This window comes from Dromiciops gliroides, chromosome 1 (assembly GCF_019393635.1).
Source record: "Dromiciops gliroides isolate mDroGli1 chromosome 1, mDroGli1.pri, whole genome shotgun sequence".
Lineage (NCBI taxonomy): Eukaryota > Metazoa > Chordata > Mammalia > Microbiotheria > Microbiotheriidae > Dromiciops > Dromiciops gliroides.
In genome coordinates this window covers 635,422,257-635,441,033 of record NC_057861.1, presented here as the reverse complement: position 1 = coordinate 635,441,033, position 18,777 = coordinate 635,422,257, and positions in this window count along the sequence as shown.

The window sequence follows — 18,777 nt, the reverse complement described above, 5'->3', positions numbered from 1 at the left end:
AAGCCAGCCAGCTCAGGAGGCATCAATTAAATATTAATAGGATAGCCGTAAGCATAAAAGTGATCACAATCTCAAGATGTTTCCCAGCACAACGTGTCCAAATGAGAGGAAGCAAGGCCTCCCAGCTCACCCTCTGTTATCAGTTTGAATCAGGGAATGCTCATAAAAATGGGGCTGACGTGCAAGAGTCATCCACTGTGGGAAATCATTAGGAAGAGAGTTCAGTCGGCTAATCATTCTTCGAATATGTTTCCAATCAAGATAGCACTGACTGACTTGTTTCCCTGCTTTGTTAAATCAAGTTAGACAGCTTCTTCTCTGGCCTAAAGAAGGAGGCAGCCACTCAGCCTGGGATTCTTAAGAAAATAAGTCAACTGTCGACTGCCGGGGAGGGCTTGAAGCTTAACAGTGTGAGGCCCAGCCTAAGTGGGCATGGCCAGGCTGGGGAGGGGGTGGGAAAGTCGGCAGAAGAAAGGAACAGATTCTTAAAGTAGGAAATGAGATGATTGAGGAGGCACAAAATAGAAAACCAGGACTACTTGGAGAACTACTATTTGGGAGAGGAAAGAGAAAGGGCATTGGTTTTGTCCCTCAGAGAACCCACAGATGTCAGAATCATGGGCCAAGCCCCAGCTTGCTCCTTTCCAGTTAGGGCTCTAACCATTTAGGACCCAAGGACACCTATTTACCGTCAGATTTGAGTTAGTATGGTACATACAGTACTAGGCACAAGCTCTAGTATACAAAGAGATAAGTCCAAATGACCTGGGGTGGGAGCTGGGAGATCATTTGAACTTACCTCAGTAGGGCACAAAATTCTAAGCAGAGGAATAGCATGACCAAAACTATGTCACAGAAAGCTGTTTCCGGAAGCAGTATGAAGGGGTAGATTTATAACAGTGAGGAAAATAGAGGTGGGAACTCCTTATAGTATAAAATGTATTGGAGAAAGGAGGTTTTTGAAGGTCATATCCCCAAGAAAAGTCAAGTATACTCTCCTAGTGCCTTCTCCCCTTTTCCTCCTTCTCTGCACTATCAAGTACCATATTCAAGTCAATAATGCCACTGGATACTAGGAAGTATCAAGCTATTTCCTTTTCCCTCTGTTCTTGTAAATTTTCAAACTTCAATTCCCCTCTCTGGCTACCACCTGCTTTCATGTGATGTCTCCCCCATTAGAATGTAAATTTCTTAAGGGTTTTTGTGTTTGAATACCTAGCACTTAGCACTGTATTTGACATATAGTCAGTGCTTTTCATCCACCCATCCATGAATTCATTCAACCTCTCTGACATAGCTAATTGCAGGGCTTATCTCCAACCCAATCCAGCCCCCTTCACTCATTATTGCTTCTATTCCACCTCCATGTGATGCTGAATTTGAGTGGCTGTTCAAGTTTCAACCTTCTCCCCTTTTATTCCAACCTCTTAGAGTGTCAGGGATGTGCTGGAGCCAAGCTTGAACCAGCTGCTGAGGGCCAATTGCTAAATTTCTGTGTGAGCATTTACACCTTGGGAAATCAGCAAAGGCTAAAAATCAGGACTTGATTTATTGTTTTGTTGATTACCTAGACAATAAAGGGATAGAGAAAATGTTAATGAAGATTAAACTTAAAAGTGTGACATGGGTACACTTTTTGGAGAGCAAATTGTTAAACATTGACCAGTTATAACCTAACTACAACCTCCTCATCCCCCCCCACCATTGTGCATACACCATAGCCCCCTAGGTCACTTCATGCCTGTACCAGGTACCCCTAGCAGGACAGTTCTGTACACCCAAGGAATAGCCATGTTTCTCCCCCACCCCCTTTTTTTTCAATTAATAAAGTATTTTATTTTTTCCCATTACATGTAAAGATAGTTCTCAACTTTTGTTTATACAAGCTTTACAATTTCAGATTTTTCTCCCTCCCTCCCCTCCCTCCCCCCTCCCCTAGACAGCAGGTAATCTGATATAGGTTATATATATATATATATATATATATATATATATATATATATATATATATATATATATATATATATACATAATAACATTAATCCTCTTTCTGCATTAGTCATGTTATAAGAGAAAAAATCAGAGCAATGATGAAAAACCTCAAAATAGAAAAAAAAACAATAGCACCAAAAACAAAAGAAATAGTATGGTTCATTCAACATCTATACTCCACAGTTCTCTTTTTTTTTCTTGGATTTGGAGATCCTCTTCTATCATGAGTTCCCTGGAACTCTTCTGTACCATTGCATTGGTGAGAAGAATATAGTCCATCACAGTAGATCAACACTCAATGTTGATGATACTGTGTACAATGTTCTTCTGGTTCTGCTCATCTCACTCATCATCAGGCCACACAAGACCCTCCAGGTTTCTCTGAACTCCTCCTGCTCATCATTTCTTACAGCAAAATAGTATTCCATTGTATTCATATACCACAACTTGTCCAGCCATTCCCCAATTTATGGGCACCCCCTCAACTTCCAATTCCTTGCCACCACATAAAGAGCAGCTATAGATATTTTTGTACATGCCCCACCCCCTTTTATTTGTTGTGGTACAGTGAGTTACAAAGAGTTGTGGGACAGAGTCACACTATAGGTGACATGATTCCCCCCCCAAAAAAAAAACCACCTCTTTTCCAAACTTTCATGTTTCTGTCAAGGACACCACCTTTCTTCCAGTTACCCAAATTGATAGTGCCATCCTTAACTCTTGGGTCTGCCATGCTTCACATATCCAATTAGTTCCTCTCTCTACAATATCTGCATCCATCAATTTGTCTCCATTCACACAGCCCTTATCCTAGTTCAAACCCTTGTCACCTCTCACACCTAGACTACTATGAAAGCATCCTAATTGGTCTCCCTAGTTCATCTCTTCCCATCTCAATCTACTCAGCCACCAAAGTGATTTTCCTAAAGCATAAATCTGACCATGTCATTCCTACTCAATAAATTCCATTGGTACCCTACTGACTCTGCAATCAAATATTACTTCATCTCTATCTCACCCTTTCATAATTTCTATTTTTGTATAAGTTTTATAATGCACATAATTATAAGTACAATGGTAAATACATATAATTTATAAGCAATATAGATGAGGATGTGTGCTCAATCCTTTTTTACTTATAGGGATATGTGGTCAAAAAAATTGGAGACCACTGGTCCAGAGGACCTACAAAAACTCAATAAAAAGTTGTTAAATGAATGCTGATTAGATTAATTTCTCTTTAGGGGATGGTCATATTTACTATAAATCTATCTTTCCTTAGATATGTTATATAACTAGAATTGTATATGCTTATTTATGGAATGAGTCTGCAAGCATACAGGAAAGGATGACTAGAGAAAGAAGAGCAGTTGATCAAGGAAAGAAGGGCCTTATGGGAGGAGAGATAAGTGTGTGGGAAGAAACTCAGTGAAACCTGGGGTGGGGAAGAGATAAGGTAAGGAAGAACTCACTGATACCTTCTTACCATCTAGAGTAAGAGCAGGCGTGTGCTGTTTAATGTTTTACAACCAGTTCTTCTAGAAAAAAGAAATGCACATACAACACACATTTAAGTTTAATCTGCACTTATTAGCATTTTCTTCATCACTTTCTTAAGTCTAGACAATCAACTAAACAGTAAATCAAGCCCTAATTTGTAATGTTTGTGAATTTTAAAGTTGTAAATGTTCATACTGAAAATTTATATTTAGTTCTCATGAGTCAGTATGATCTGGCTCCAGTGTACCCTTAGGCAAGGGTGGGTAGGAGGGAATACTATATGATTTGAGTAAGAGTCTGCTGAACCTGGAAGAATTTCTCCCTACCCAGTTGTCCAGGAGAGCACAAAGAAAACTCAGCTTGAGCTGTGAGGAGAAGAGAATAGAACTATAAAGAGAGCATGACTTCTCACAAAGTCACAAACAGAAGAGCCTGGACCAGGAAAAGGCTAGATTCAGGTAGGTAAAGAGGACTTACCTCTAACCTCAGTCCAAGCTGGACTTTATAGCTGTATCACATTCCTGTGTATCACTTCTGGTCCAAAAAGAACTGGGACATTTACACTCTCCTGCTATAGGATCCCCTAACTTTGGACCAAGGGCACAGTCCAGGTTCAGTCCTGGTAAAGCATGACCTCTAACGAGAGGGGTCAGGCTCTTTTCTCATTGTCTCTAGATCTTTATACCTGCACCCAAGAACCCTAGAGAGAATTGGATATAGTTTAAGTTTGTCTCATGTTTTTGGTCTCTCCATAAAGGGTCATGGAAACTCAGTATGCAATATAGATTAGGAAAAGGACAGCTATTTATTTCCAACACATACACACACACACACACACACACATAATTCATAAGCATACTGTGTTGACAAGTACTTAAACATGAAGCAATAAAATAACTATGCTATACTCTGCAGTAAAGTGAATATTTAAAACATTAAAATGCTATGGGGGGGGAGCCAAGATGGCAGAGGAAAGACAGTGAGCTCTCAAATTCATGACACAATCACTCCAAAAAACATCCAAATAAGGCCATAGGAAAATGCCCAGAGCAGCAAAACTCACAGAAGAATGTGTTGAAATCACCTTCTAACCAAGAACACCTTGGAAGGTCAGAAGGAGGGAGCTTCTGTGCTGATACAGGAGTCGAGCCCAACCCCACAGTCACCCTGACACAGATCCAGTCCCAGGAAGGCCTCACCAAAGAAGGAGACCCCCAGAGCCTCTGAATCAGCTGAAGCACCAGTGTCATCTGGAACTAAGCTCAGAGTCTGGTGAGAGGGCTGAGCCCTGGGCAGGGGAGATACTACAGGGGTCTATGCTGGTGCTGAGGCAGAACTTGGGTTTTTCACCCCCGCTGGGAACCAGGAGGCAGGCTTGAGTAGCAGTGGCCCAGGTGGGGGAGGGGCACAGGCTCGTCAGACCTAACAATCACAACACACAAAGTTGGTTGATTAGCAAGTTGGTCTGGGGTCATCTAGGACTAGGGAACAGGCCAGGTGAGTGAAGAACCTGATCCTCCTTAGTTCATACCATCTGGGACTTCTTAAGCTTGGGATACTGAAGCCTGGAAACAGTGCCCCACTTTAAGGAGATAAAAGTCAAGTAAAAGAAAGGCAAGATGAGCAGACAGAGAAAGGTGAGGACCATAGAAAGTTTCTTCAGTAACAAGGAAGACCGAGGTGCACCCTCAGAGGAAGATGTCAACATCAGGGCCCCTATATCTAAAGCTTCCAAGAAAAATATGAATTGGCCTCAGGCCATAGAAGTGCTCAAAAAGGACTTTGAAGATAAAGTTAGAGAGGTAGCAGAAAAAATGGAAAGAGAAATGAGGGTGATGCAGGAAAGACATGAGAAAAAAGTCAACAGCTTGAAAAGCCAAATAGAAAAGCTCTCTGATGAAAATTCACCTACCCAGCAAAACTCAGCATAATCTTTCAGTGGAAAAAATAGGACTTTAATGAAAAAGAAGCTTTTCAGATATTTGTGATGAAAAGACCTGAACTGAATGGCAAATTTGACTTTCAAATACAAGACCCTAGAGAACTATAAAAAATTGGTGTTGGGGGATGTACCTGGGGTCATACAGTGGGTGACTGTCTTGTGTCTGAGGCCAGGTTTTGGCTCTGATCCCCCTGGGCCCAGGGGTGGTGCTTTGTCCACTGTGTCACCTAGATGCCCCATGATGACATCCTTAGGGTTAAATTGAGGAGTGAGGGGAATGCACTGGGGGAGGGGGAAGGACAGAGGTGAAATCCTACATGAAAGAAACAGGAAAAGGCTTATGGAGTGGGGGAAGAGATGGAAGAGGAGCAGGGCAGTAAATGAATTTTACACTCATCAGAAAAGGCTCAAAAACCTTAAACTCATCAGAGTTGGCTCAAGGAGGGACTAACACACACACCCAATGGGGTAGAGTAATCTATTTAATCTGGGCAGTAAATGAGCCTAACACTCATCAGAATTGGCTCAAAGAAGGAATAATATACACACTCAATTGGATGGAGTAATCTCTCTAAACCTATAGGAAAATAGGAGTGGAAGGGGATAAAGAGAGAGGGGCAAAAGAAGGAAGGGCAGAGTGGGGGAGGGGACAGACAGAAGTAAATCCCTTTTGAAGAGTGATAGGATAAAAGAAGATGGATAATAGAATAAATATCATGAGGAAGGGAATAGGATGGAAGGGAAACAGTTAACAATAGTAATCATGAAAAAGATAAAAGGGGAAAATTGTACAAAAAATATTTATAGCAACTCTTTGTGGAGGCTAAGAATTGAGAATCAAGGGAATGTCCATCAATTAAGGAATGATGGGAAAAGCTGTGCTATATGATTGTGGTGGAATGGTCATGTGCTATAGGAAATGACAAACAGGATGATCCCAGAAAAACCTGGAAAGACTTATGAACAATGATGTATAGTGAAGTGAGCAGAGTTGGGAAGACATTGTGCATAGTGACAGCAGTATTGTTCAATGAGCAAATGTGAATGACTTAACTACTCTCAGCAATGCAATGATCCAAAACAATCCCAAGGAACTAATGAGGAAGCTTACTGTTCACCCCCATCAAAAGAAATGATAAAAAGAACACTTTTGGATTGTACATATATAACCTGGTTGCAATCTTGTGGAGGGGGGAAGAAAAGGAGGGAGGGAGGGAGAAAAATTTGGAACTCTAAATCTTATGAAAATGAATGTTGAAAACTACCCTTACATGTAACTGGAAAAAATTAAATAAATGTTTGTTGCTAAAAAATAAAAATAAAAATAAAAAATAATGCTATAGAGGGTGCTTCTCAGTGCACCTAGCTTTGACCAAAGGAACCCAGAAATTTCCTAACTACTCAAGTGTCCAGTCCCTAAAAATTCATCCCTCATGACTGCTCTTGGATCACTTAGAATTAGGTAAAAAAATTAAATAAATAAATAAATAAATAAAAGACAAAGTATAAGAGGTAGTCAAGGGCCCGAGACTAAGGCTCAGGCTTACCCAGGGAGCACAAAGTCTAACTGCCTGTTGGGAACAGTCACCATTATATGGGGGAATGGGAGAGAGGAAGGAGCAACATGGTATCCCAACTTCTCTTCATAGGAAGTCTTAAAGAGAGTTTCCAACCACAAGTTCAGAAGAAAGAAAGTACCCCCAGAGGGCAGTCATTTCTTTTAAAAGCTAAACCTTCTGGGGCAGCTAGGTGGTGCAATGGATAAAGCACTGGCCCTGGATTCAGTAAGACCTGAGTTCAAATCTGGCCTCAGACACTTGACACTTACTAGCTATGTGACCCTGGGCAAGTCACTTAACCCCACATACCTCACACACAAAAAAACAAAAACTAAAACTAAACCTTCCAGCTCTATCTATAGCAGTGTTAGAAGTGGAAAATCAACAAATGAAGCCCAACAAGAAACCTTGGGTTGTACATTCTTTTATTAAGGAAAGTTTTTTGTCATGTTTTTTATCACTAGAAAGGGCCAGATCAAATATATCACTTGAAGGTGTCCAGCTCTAAGCTTCAGATGGTATCTCACCTGTGGCACTGGAAGGACACAGTTCTAGGCATGTTCCTACCCTAATCAGAGCTGATGATTACAACTATTACAGCATAATTGCCAGCCTATTTAGAGTGGGTGCCCAGACAGTCTTTGGGCTTTTGGCATAACCACAGTGACTGGCCTCAGGGTAATGGCAATGCTGCCATTGAAGACTCATTTCTGAGGATGGAAACCAGATATAACTTGGACAGAGACATTTTTTCTCTAAAGCTGTAGCCTCAAGAAGAACCCCCAAGTTTTTATGTACTGATTGTGAAATGACAGCAAAGGCAGGGAACTTATCATTTTCTCACGGAATAAAGGGAAACTGTATATCTCCAGAGTTCCCTGTCAGTGGAAAGTGCTCTGAGGTTATCTGACATACCACTCTCTCCCCCCAGTTCTGCAAAGAGAGTATTAAACTATAATCATCTTTCTATTATCTACCTCAGTGGAGCCCAATAGTGGCACAAAAAGTCAAGCACCAAATGTACTTGCCTTTGGAATGGGTTTTGTACTTAATTGCATTTGAATATGGATGTAACCAATGTCCTGGAAATTCATTTCCCCTCACTACATGTCTACATATTACTTTTAAGATTTGCAATGCACCTTACAAAGAGCATCCCATTGGATCCTCACAATAACCCTGAGAGGTAGGTGCTATTATTATCCCCATTTTACAGATAAGGAAACTGAGGCACAGAGAGGTTACAGAACTTGCCCAGGGTTATAGAGCTAATAAAGGCTGGATTTCAACTCAGATCTTCCTGATTCCAGGTGTAGCACTGCCTAGCGGTCTCTAGTAATTTGTTGTTCATTCATTTAGGTCACATCTGACTCTCGGTAACCCCATTTGGGATTTTCTTGGCAAAGATACTGACAGTGGTTTTCCATTTCCTTCTCCAGCTCATTTTACAGATGAGGTAACTAAGGCAAACCAGGTTAAGTGACTTGCTAGTGTCTGAAGCCAGATTTTGAATTCATGAAGATCAGTCTTCCTGATTCCAAGTCCAGTGCTCTATCCACTGCACCACCTAGCTGCCCCACTGACATTTCCATCATGCTCAAAGGTGGGCAAAGCTTTTTGTTGACATTATATCATGTGATTTTCACAACAACAACAACAACAACAATAACAACAACAACGTTGTGACTTCAGCACTGTGGACATTATTATCCTCACTTCATAGATAATGAAACTAAGGCTCAAAGGCACTGACTGACTTGTTCATTTTCCCACAGCTAGTAAGTTCAAGGAGCAGAATTTGAACCCAGGTTTCTCTAGCACTTTTGCCCCTACCCCACACTGCTTTTTCAAATAAAAAATGCTATTTGTCTTGCAAATTGAGACAAAGCACCAGCCTCATCAGAGCTGTTCTTTTCTTTTCTTTTCTTTTTTTTTGCAGGGCAATGGGGTTTAAGTGACTTGCCCAGGGTCACACAGCTAGTAAGTGTCTGAGGCTGGGTTTGAACTCAGGTCCTCCTGAATCCAAGGCTAGTGCCTTATCCATTGCACCACCTAGCTGCCCCCAGAGCTTTTCTTTTCAAACCTTCTGTGAAGCAGTTAATAATAATAACTTACTAAGAGATGGATTCAACTTTGATACTCAACCTGTCCTTAGCATCCTCAGCTGCCTCCCTCATCTGACTGGAGGGCTGAAGGGTGGAGCACTGAACGCCTCTCAAAGCCTCCCTTTATAAAGGGCTCAGGATTTTTCATAGAATTTCATTTTCTACCAGCTGCTCTGCCTGCTCTCAACTCTACAAACTTCATGCTTCATTGTGTCCCCACCTTCATCTTCAGTTTCCTTTTGTATATTGTCTTCCCCCCCATTAGATAGTAAGTTCCTTGAGGGCATGGATTGTTTTTATTTTCCTTAGTTTATCCTCAGCACTTAACAGTGCCTGACACATAGCAAGCACTTAATAAATGTTTAATGTCTATTGACTAAGCATTGATATTTATAGAGGACTTTACATACACAGGGGTGTCCTGGGGCCAGTTCATAGCAGCTTAGGAGAACCAAATTTTCAGTGTGATCATTTACATCTCAGAAACAGACAGATAGTACAAGTCGGGGCTTGATTTATCATTTTGTTGATTTCTGGACTTAAGAACATGATAGAGAAAATGCTAATAATGAAGATTAAAGTTAAAAATGTTTTGGATATGCAATTCCCCCCCCAGAGAGTCAGTTGTTAAACATTTACCAGCATGCCCCTGTTTACACATAATTTTTTTCACATTTTTTTAACCTCACACAGCCCTGTGAGATAGGTAGTGTATAAAGTATTATTGGCTCCATTTTATAGAGGAAGAAATGGAGGTTTGGATAGTTCAGAGGGTGACTTGGCCAACATAAGACAGCAATTAAGTATCAAAGTCAAGAGTCCAACTCCAGTCTTCTGCCTCCACATTCAATGCCTCTCCCACTACATCTCACTGGTCCTCAACTATATATGTCATTGTTTCATAGGGTTTCCCTTTGGGGATAAAGGCTACATGCAAACTAAAATTCGCCAAATGTTCTAAGTTGTCAGTGGGACCAAACCAGCTTCTGGCCTCTCTGGATGCCCTCCCACCAAGTGCCCATTCTTCCTCCAGCTGGCCCCCTTTACAGGAGAGAGCTCAGAGCACTCCCACAAGCGTGGGCAATCTCTGGTCTCTCTCCACCAGTGCAAGGCCTCTCTATTCTGCTGCAATGACATCGATAATAATAATTATTGCATGCACCAAAGCTTTAGAGATTAGCCACAGATCATGAAGCGCAGTAGCAAGTGGATATAATAGCCCCATATGTGAAACATCAAAGGGAACTCAGCTCCTTTTATAAAAAATACATTAGAACGATCCACTCACTTGAAGCAGAGACCAGAGGTGCCGATGAGGAATGAGTACGTGTCAGCTGTGGTTCCCCGCCCCCCCCCCCACCTTCCTGCTGCTAGGAAGGCAGGAGTGGAGAACCCAGAGTGGATCCCCCTCCCCACAGAACGGGAGTAAGAAACCACTGGCACAGTGGGCCATGACTGGCATAAAGTCTGGCCAGGGCAACAGATACACTGCTTGGTCAAGCAAGGGTCTGGATAGACAGGAGTTCTTGGACATAGCTCTTGTCCATTGTCAGGGAAGGAGTAAGCAATATGAAGAATCACAGAAACAGGGAGCCTTTCCTCGATTCTAGGTCCTTCTTCACTCCCCACAAATCTTTCTGTGTGAACATAGGTTTCTTCAGTCCTTCCCTTCCTGAAATAAGCAGGGAGGGATGCTATATATATAGTGGAAAATAAATCAGGAGACTGGGGCTCAAGGCCCAGCTCTTCTGCTAAATTGCTAAGTGACCTTGGAAAGGTTATTCACACCTCTGGGTGAACCCTCTTAGTTTCAAGGGACTTAGAGTTGGAAGAGACCTCAGAGGCCATGCATTCCATCCTTCCCTTTTTTACAGACAAGGAAACTGAGACTCAGAGAGGTTAGTGACTTGTCCAAGGTCAGATAGGTAGTAAGCCAAAAGGAGGGATTGAAAGTCCTCTGGCTCTTTCCACTGTAGTGTACACACTGTTCATCTAGTCTAATCTTCTTATATTGTAGATTTTAAAAACTGAGGCCCAGAGAGGTCATGATTTACCCACAGTCACAGAGACCATAAGCAGCTGAGTCAGGATTTGAATCCAGGTCTTCTGACTCTAATTCAATGTTCATTGCCTTCTCTGGAAAATGAAGGAGTGGGCTTGGTGATCTTTAATCAATAAGAGGAATAAAAACAATAATTCTAAATTGTGTATCCCTTTGAGATTTATGAATTATTTTCCTTACAATACTCTCTAGTAGGTCATATAGGTTTTGTCTCCAAATGGAGACAATTTACGGAAATATATTTTGCCTGATTTTACATGTCTAATTCAAATCACATTTCTTGCCTTATCAGTGGGTGGGGAAGGGACAGGATGGAAGGAAAGAATTTGGAACTCGAAAATTTTTTTTAAAAAGTTACAATTAAGAAAACTGAGGCCTAAAGAAATGATGTGACTTTCCCGATGTCACACAGCCTTTAAAATTGAGGTTAGGACTCAAACTCTGGCATTTTGACCCTAACACTAGAATTCTTTCCACCATCCCATACAGTCTATATGGTTTTCATTCCTAAAATAGCACCTGAAAAGACTTCCCTGAGTTTCAGAATTCGATTTTCTAGAACAGAGGCCATGTGTGGCCCACTACACTCCCATGTGTGGCCCAAACCAGATTAAAATGTAATCTCATATTTAACAAAATAAATAAAAACACAATAAAAGATAGATAAGCATGATGTTTTAAAACTGAGTCAATATGTAGCATACAGGGATCCTTATGTATCAATTAGTGGCTCCCATATCTGAGTTTGACACCAATGCTCTAGGAAATTCTCATTGCACTACTAAAGCAGCAGCCTGTATTCACCCTATTTCTCTGTTAGCAACTTCAGGTCCCTGAATTCCTGGGACAACTTTTCAGGTCTGCCAGAGTTAAGGATGAAGGCTAAAGAGGGACTGGTCCAAGGCTTTTTCCTTGGTCATTAGGGTGATGGAAGCAAAGATGTCATCTGTCAGAGTCTATGCCCCAGGACCCTCAAAAGCCCTGGGGTTGTGCAAATTGTTGCAGAATTGCTTCAGAAACAAGTCATGTTGGACTAACCATGTTTCCTTTTTTAAGAGGGAAACAAGCATGGCAGACCAATGGAATATAGTGGCTATAGTGGACTTAGATTTTAACAATGCACTTACTAAATATACTTTTCTTGTGGACAAGATAGAGACATGTAGGCATAAGAACCAGAACTGAAGTAGTAAAAATCAAAGAATACCCATCGATGATTCTTTATGCAACATTGATTTGTGTCTATGAGGTAAATTTATAGAAAAGGGATAGTTATAAGCTCATGCTTACGTCCCCAGTTATAGAATATAACTCTCTAACAATGGGCTTGGGGATGGATCTCCCAGCCCTTTCCTGAACTAGGCAAGGTCTCTCTTTCCTGTGGGGCTCCTATATGTCCTGAACAATATAAGGACTGTAGACCATATGAGGACAAGATCAACCACTGGTATTTAGGAAAAATAATATTAAATCTGGCATGTTTTCTTTAACAGAATAAAGTTAGGAAAAACACAAATGGAAGTATGTCTGGAGCAGGGTAGGGCCTGGCCATTTGTTCCTCCCTGAGCTTCTGCTAATAGGTGAACAAAATAATAAAACACACACAGTCACATGCACCTCCAACTTGTCCATATAAGTAGAGGTCATCTTTCCCTACAGAGTGGAACTACAGATGGGACAGGCACCAGCTGCTGCCTCAGTCTTGCCCACACCATGGGACAACCAACATCTCTCTCTTCTTTGTACTCTCCTCTACAGTCAGCCAATGCTTGATGAAGCCATGCATGAAAATCTCTATACATACCCTTGTCCAAGGGTTGATCTCTCAATAGTCTCCCTTTTTCCCAAATTGGGAAGAGCTATAAATCCCAGGGGGATTTTGTAGCCAACCAACCCCTTGTCATGAGTTGGTACATATGTCAACTTGAAGGGGTATGTTCAGTGGAGTGGTTCAAGGAGCTGTTCTTTAACCTGTGTGCTGTTCAATATTTTCATCAGTGACTTGGATAAAAGAATAGATAATGTAGATGTCAATTATGCAGATGAATCAAAATTGGGAAACATATCTATCGAACAAGTTAGTAGAATTAGGACCATAGATCTTAATCAGCTGAGACAGTGGGCCAAATTTAAACAATTTAATTTAACAGATACATGTGTAAAGTTCTACACCTGGCTTCAAAAAACCCCATCTGCACTAGAGATAAATGATTAGGCAATATTTGGAGGGGAAGATTCAAATCTAAGAGCACTAGGGGACTACAGGGTCAATATGAGTCAATGTGACATGGAAATCCAAAAAGCTCATGCTGTCCTTAGCTACATGAACACAGACTTAGTGCCACAGATAAGGGAGGTGGGGCACAACCAAAATGGAAGAAAAATGCAGGGACCACCTAAGCTCTCCCCAAAACCCCTCTAAACAATGTTAAATAGTGCCCCAAAACAAATTCTAGAGCAGCATAACCCACAAAAAGGATGGGGTGAAACAATTTTACAGTCCAAGACAACTTGAAGGGTCAGAAGGAAAGGTCTGTGGCACTAGAGTCAGAGTCGAGAGCAGTCCAATACAGGCTTCACCCCAGAAAACCAGCACTAAGACTTGGAAACAACTGAATCAGTGGCAGCAGTGACAGTTTTCAGACCTCTCAGCCCATAGAAGGTAAGGGGGTCAGAAAAATGATTAGAAGGAGATTTCAGGGTCTCTTTGCTAGAACTGGGGGCCAGATTCTGTTGCATTACCCATACTTGGATTTGGGTCATAGTCCTGGTTCTCAATACCAGGAAAAAGAGGAGCATTAACATACCAAAGCCTGTGGCTACAGGGAAGTTGGAACCCTGGTCAGAGTTCCAGAGCAGAAAAGAGTATTTGTGGTAGCCACAGAGCACAAGCCAGGAGAGTAGCAATAGTAAGCATACCTCTTCCTAGATCAAACCCTATGAAGAACCAAAAACTTAGAAGTTCCCCAGAATTATCTCTGAAAATAGCTGCATAAAAACCCGAAGCTCGGGACAGTGCCAGTTCTCCCTCCACTCCAGAAGCAGAGTCCCCCTTTATCTTAGAGTTAAACATCAAGAAATAGGTTGGAAAAATGAGCAAATAGCAAAAAATGATCCTGACTATAAAAAGTTACTATGGTGACAGAGAAGATCAAAACACAAGCTGAAGGGGGCAGCTAGGTAGTACAGTGGATAAAGCACCAGCCCTGGATTCAGGAGGACCTGAGTTCAAATCTGGCCTCAGACACTTGACACTTATTAGCTGTGTGACCCTGGGCAAGTCACTTAACCCTCATTGCCCCACAAAAAAAAAACCCACAAACTGAGAAGACAACAAAGTCAAAACTGCTACATCCAAAGCCTCAAAGAAAAATATGAATTGGCCTCAAGCCATGGAAGAGCACTAAAAGGATTTTTTAAAACAAGTAAGAGAGGTAGAGAGAAAATTAGGAAGAGAAATGAGAGTAATGTAAGAAAATCATGGGGGTAAAGTCAACAGCTTGGTAAAAGAGGCACAAAAAATACTGAAGAAAATAACACCATAAAAAAACAGACTAGGCCAAATGGTAAAAGAGGCAGAAAAAAATCCAATGATGAGAAGAATTAGCCAAATGGAAAAAGATATACAAAAATTCACTGAAGAGAAGAACTCCTTAAAAAGCAAATTTGGCCAAATGGAAAAGAAAGTACAAAAGCTTACTGAAGAAAATAATTCCTTAAAAATTAAAATTGGGCAAGTGGAAGCTAATGACTTTATAAGACATCAAGAAACAATAAAACAAAACCAAAAGAATGGAAAAAATAGGAGAAAATGTGAAGTGCCCCATTGGAAAAACAACTGACCTGAAAAAAAGATCCAGGAGAGATTTCTGAATTATTGGACTACCTGAAAGGCAAGAGCAAAGATAAGGAAAGGGGCAGCTTTAATCACACCTCATCCACAGTACTGTGTTCAATTCTGGGCTTTACATTTCAGGAAAAACATGGGCAAACTGGGATGAGTCCAGAATGAGGAAACCAAGATGAGGAAAGGGCTGGGGACTGTGCTTCCTGCCTATGTCCTTGCCTTGATATGCCATGTCATCTGAAATCTCAGCCATACTGCTCACTCCCCTCCTAAAAAAACTCTCTAACCTACTGAAACACCACACTGGCTGCCTTGTTCCCTAGAAGGTATGCCCTCCCCCTTTCTGCCTCCCCTTTTCTGTGTCATCTTTCACCAGAAGTTCCTTAAGAGTATTTGCTTGTTTTTATGTCCCCAGCATTTAGCACAATGCCTGGCACATGGTAAGTGCTTAATAAATGCTTTATCTAATCTAATCTATATGGACTTGAAAAAAGTGACTTCCTTTCTCTGGACCTCAGTTTCCACATTTGTAAAATGAAGGACTTGGATTAAATGATCTCTAAGCTTTTCCAGCTGTAAATCCTATGAATCTGGGATTCATAAGACAAGATGAATGAACTGGGGATGGTTAGCCAATGGAAGCAGGGCCATGCTGGAAAATGTATTTCTTACATCTTGTATCTAAATTGTAGATAGTTGCTTGCATTTCATCTTCCTCATTAGATTGTGAGCTCCTCCAGGGCAGAGATCCTATTCTGCTTTTCTTTGTATCCTCAGTGATCAGCCCACAGTAAGTGCTTAATAAATGCTTATTGATTGGCTGACTGGTATAGCTTGGACTATATGGACTAATTAGATTTGGACTCAAGAGATTTGGGTTCAAATTCTAGTTTGACTGATTACTACTTGTGTGACCTTGGGCAAATCACTTAGTCTCAAAGGGCCTGTTTCCTCTTCTGTCAAATGAGAGAGTTGGACAAGATGACCCTTTTCAGTCTTAAATCTATGATTCTATGATTCCAAGGTCCCTTCCAACTCTAACAATCTGTGACCTTAGGACACAGAAATTTAGAGATCAAAGAACCATTAGAGATTATCTATTCCAAGAGTTTTTAACCTTTTTGTGTGTGTCCTGGCTCCCCTTCAGCAGTCTTGTGGAACTTTTCTCATAGTAAGGTTTTTAAATGCATAAAATAAAATATATATGATTACAATGGAAACCAATTATATTGAAATAGTGATCAAAAAATTTAAACAAGTTTATAGATCCCAGGTTAAGAACCCTTAATAGTCAAATCCCATTAATTTAGAAGGAAGGAAGCTGAAAACCAGGGATATGACAGTGACCTGCCTAATATGACCTAATGCACTAGGACCTGCTTCTCTTAACTTTCAGGTCAGAATTCCAGATGTAGAAACATCATTGTCATTTGATAAAGTAGAATGAATGAACAATGAACAAATGATTGAGTAAGTCAACAAATGAAGATTACTGAATGAATGAATACACATGAACGAAAAGCATTTATTAAGTGCTTATTATGTGTCAAGTACTCTGCTAAGTTCTAGAGATACAAATACAAAAGAAAAAAGTCCCTGCCCTTAAGAAGCATACTTTGTAATAAGAGAGACAATGCATAAAAGGAAGTAGTGGCCAGAGGAGGGAATTATTCAGAGCAGTCACAAAGGTGGTCAACATTATCATAGAACAGTCAGTTGCCATGCTCTTACAAGAGGACATGGTGGTACTTATTTTATTATAGATCACAGAAGAGGAGAAAGGTTGGGGGGAAAGGGGGAGCAGAGCCAGCAGTGGCAGGTTAGAAAGTGTCCAAGTAAATCATAGACTACAGGGTCTCAGGGAATTCTGAGCCTCAAGAAATCATCTCCTTGGCACAGTATAACTCCATCGTCACAGAAGTCCCTTGGAAATAGGAAAGGAGAAAGGAAACCTGCATTTATTAAGCACCTATAATGGACCAGTCACTGTGTCACTTTACAAATACTATCTCCTAGCTAGGTGTCCTTGTACTAGTACCAGAGATGCTGTCCGAAGTCCTGATTACAGCACACTGAGCCCTTGAATGTTCCTAGAGAACAATGTTCTGCAGATGAACTCATGAGAGTTTCCATGAAATGCATGAGATATGAAGCCATGGCTTGATGCTAGATGCAGGGAAGATGAATATTGTTTTAGGGGCATTAATAATTGAGAGGTCGCTAGCAGAGTCTCTCCTAGCATTAAGAAACTGAAAATTAAGGCTAAGACACTACTTTAAGAAAATAGTCACATGAATAATTCATAGAGCTGAGGCCCACTGAGACCCAAATGAAAATATACCTTCTGTTGCTGTCCTTTTCTCCCATCACCAGGACTTTTTCATAAGCGCCCTTGATGGGAAGAGACCTCTTATTCACTCTTTTCCTAGGAAAGAAAGAGAAGATCCAGTAGCACAATAGGGATCTAGGAATATGAGGATTTAAGGTCTTATTCCAGCTTTTTCTTGGTGTTCTCAGGTAGCATCAGGTCACTTTTCTCTCAGCTCCACTGTCTAGAAACCGAGTATGATTTTGTCTGCTACCCTTCACTTTCTAGGACCCTAGGACCAACAAGTGAACTTTTGAGGTCATCCTGCTCATCTCTTTATAGTAACTAACATAGAACTTACAGTTTTTGGAAAGCTTGTATTATATGTTATCAGTCAAACATCATTTGTTAAGTGCTTGCAATGTGCCAAGCACTGCACTGAGCACTGGGAATGCAAAGAATGTCATAACAACTACACAAGTGCAATCCTTGCCCTCACATAGCTTATATTGTAATGGGGGAGGCAACATGTCAATAACTAGGTACATAACAAGACTGGATAGTAAAGTACATGGAAGGTGAACTTAGAGGGGATGGCACTAACTAGTATGCAAGAGTAACTGGGTAATAGAATGTGTGGAGGGGAGTAAAGGGTAAAAATACTAGAAAAGTAACAAAGGTCAGGTTATAAAGAGCTTTAAATGTCAAATGTAAGGCTTTATATCTTATCCTGGCAGTAATAGGGAGACACTGAAGCTCATTGTAGGAGGTGGGTCATGGTTTAGCTACACTATAGAAAAATCACTTTTGCAGCTGAGTGGATGGATTGGAATGATGAGAAACTTAAGGCAGGAAGACCAAATACAGTTATCCCTTCCACATCACAGGGGTTAACCCTTGATCTGGAAAATCCACATAAAATGTTTAGTCCTCCCTTCATACCAGAGAAGTATGATTTTTTTCTTTTTCTTTTTCTTTTTCTTTTACAGGGTGTTTTATAGTACCTTATTGTAAAAGTTGGGTTAAGAATTTGGTCATGGAGGCAGCTAGGTGGTGCAGTGGATAGAGCACTGGCCCTGGATTCAGGAGGACCTGAGTTCAAATCCAGCCTCAGGCACTTAACACTTACTAGCTGTGTGACCCTGGGCAAGTCACTTAACCCCAATTGCCTCACCAAAAAACAAAAATAAAAAAGAGCTAAGAATTTGGTCACAGGCTCTGTGTCATATGTTAGCCTTCACATGTTGTCTGTGGTTTCCACAAAACTCCAAAAAAAAGTCTCATTTAATTTCTTATGCTGACTCATGATATATCAAAACCACGATGGGGAAAGTTGTGATGTGTGGAAGGGATAACTATAGAAGACTATTGCAACAATCCATGAAGGAGGTGATGAAGTCCTTAAGTACAGTGGTAGCTGTATGAGTTGAGAAGAAACACATGTGAGAGTTGTTGTGAAAGT